Source organism: Berghia stephanieae, chromosome 3, assembly GCF_034508935.2.
Source record: "Berghia stephanieae isolate SIO BIC M18660-M18661 chromosome 3, UCSD_Bste_1.3, whole genome shotgun sequence".
Classification (NCBI taxonomy): Eukaryota; Metazoa; Mollusca; class Gastropoda; order Nudibranchia; family Aeolidiidae; genus Berghia; species Berghia stephanieae.
The window spans coordinates 23,780,747-23,783,246 of NC_088362.1; the positions used below are offsets into that span (position 1 = coordinate 23,780,747).

General features: G+C 39.9%; 1 protein-coding gene across 2 annotated transcripts in view; it reads right to left on the reverse strand.

Moving 5' to 3' along the window:
* LOC144967388 (protocadherin-23-like) overlaps window positions 1-2,500 on the reverse strand; it is a 58,887-nt gene that overhangs the window by 52,759 nt on the left and 3,628 nt on the right. The gene's annotated exons all lie outside the window — the stretch shown is intronic.

The window sequence follows — 2,500 nt, forward strand, 5'->3', positions numbered from 1 at the left end:
GATCGAAAGGTCCTGGGTTCGAGCCTCGCTCGGCGTATAGATGAGTTCTTGGAAAAGGCTCTTTACTCACATTGTTTCACCTTACTCGGGTGCATAATGAGTACCTGGTCTTTAACAGCGTTGTCTCTGTCGGAAAAAAATATTGTAATATCGCCTAACAGGCGTCATGTCTCGTTCTACATGTTAAGTATTGCTGTTAGTCACGGACCCTTTGTACTGCGCGTTGAGCATGCTTAGTGAATATTGCGCTCTGTATAAGCTCAAGGTTTTTTTAAAATGAGAATGAATCATGGAATTATTTATTTCATATCTAATGTTGTTTTCCGGAGCGTAGCCGACTCAAACTTGATCATTCTGGTCAAAATATTGACTATTGTTCTAATCTCTGGCCTCTGGATTTATCGAAAATCAGTGCTAGAAGGAAAAGTAGCTAACAGAAAGGCACAAGGCAAACCAAGGAAATCCTGGATAGGAAATGCGGAGGCAACAGCTAGCAAAAATATAATGGACTGGTCGGTAATGGCCCTTGAGGGTGAAGAATGGCGTCCCATGATATTCTTCAACGTCTGCAGGGAGACGGAACTCCGGTAAGTAAGGTAAGGACTCTTTGTGTGTGTGTGTGTGTGTGAGAGAGAGAGAGAGTGTGTGTGTGTGTGTATGTGTGTGTGTGTATGCGTGCGTGTTGTATGTGTGAAATGTGTTTTTATGTACTTCTTTGGCACATAACAGACATATTTGAGAGATTGATGTGGAGAGAGAAATACTTAATGAAAATATTTTTACTCCTCAGAGACGTTGGTGTTCGTCCGCCGTATTTCTTCCCGGCATTGAAGTATTCCTTCATTGCTGGCAGGGCCAGAATGTTATGGTCTCTTCGGAGAATGTGACCAAGAAGTTTCCACCTTTCTTGTTTTATTCTATCACTGACAGGGCGTACCCTACAACGGTCGTACAGATCTTAGTTACTAATCTTGTCTGGTCATATCACATATATGACTCGACGGAGTTGTTTTCTGTGTAGGGCGTCCAGACCCCTGGTCCAGACTGTCTAAATTCTTTTTCGTTAATCCCCATGTACCACAGTTGTAGAGCAGTATTGGTAGTACATATATATGACACACACACACACACACACATATATATATATATATATATATATATATATATATATATATATATACCTCTGTGTGTGTGTGTGTGTGTGTGTGTGTAAAGGTGTGAGTAATATATATATATATATATATATATATATATATATATATATATATACACTTACACCTTTACACACACACACAAAGAGAAAAAGAGAGAGGGAGAGAGAGAGAGAGAGAGAGAGAGAGAAAGAAGAGAGAGAGAGAGAGAGAGAGAGAGAGAGAGAGAGAGAGAGAGAGATTGTAATTTCGACGCCAATGCCTCTATCCTTTATTTATAGTTGTAATCAAAGCCACCACCATTTCAATAATAAATCCACGCCACACAATTGCTTTGTTTACAAATTCACTCGAAACAGACACGGTTTTTCATAGATTTTTATTTATTCCCACATGCAATGCGCATCCCATTTCACACGAGCGTCCCTGACTCACATCATATCGATCCGGTCAATAAAACTCAACACGATCAGTTTAACGAGTATCTATAATATATTCGGTGGCCTAAGGTATCTATACAGTATTAAATATCTCCGGTATAAATCGTGTAAGATAAAGATCTGAACAAGTGTATATGAAAGGTGCCAGACAAAGCAAGAAAGAAAAATAGAAGAAAAAAAACTATCCCAAAAAAAGCAGTCTACCTCGATGTATATTTCTTTCTTGATTTGTCTGGCACCTTTCATATACACTTGTTCGTATCTTTACCTTATACTGGTGCCTGCTCCTTAATTTCTTTAATTTGGTATAAATCGTGTACAAAATTAAACAAAACACTTTAAAAAAGAAAAAACAAAGACTAAAAACAGCATACCAATCACAAAACATTCCGGTCTCAAAATTGAGCTTTTAAATCAAATTGAGCTTTTATATAGCGCAATATCCACTAAACGTGCTCAAAGCGCTTTACAAGGGGTCTCTGGTCAACAACAACATTTAAATTTAGGTCGGGACCAGACGCCTGTTGGGCGGTATAACATTTTTTTTTCGCACCGACAACGCTGTTAACAGCGAGAGAATGTGAGTAAAGAAGGGCCTTCTCCAAGGACTCGACTATGCGCCGAGCGAGGTTCGAATCCAGGACCCTCCGATCCGAAAGCGAGAGTGATACCACTAGACCACATCGCCGCACCCTTCTTCGGTCAATAACAAAAAATTGAATTCAGATAGATGCAGAAAAGACTTAGCCCGTCTTTAAAAAAAAAAAGCTGACATATCGATTTTATGGGGCAGCGTGGCTCAGCGATGTGGTAGTTGCTTCGTACCCGAAAGGTACCGAGTTCGAATACCCGCTTCGCTGTGTGGACTGGAGCAAGTCACCTTGTAGGTTACACATACCACTATTAGTA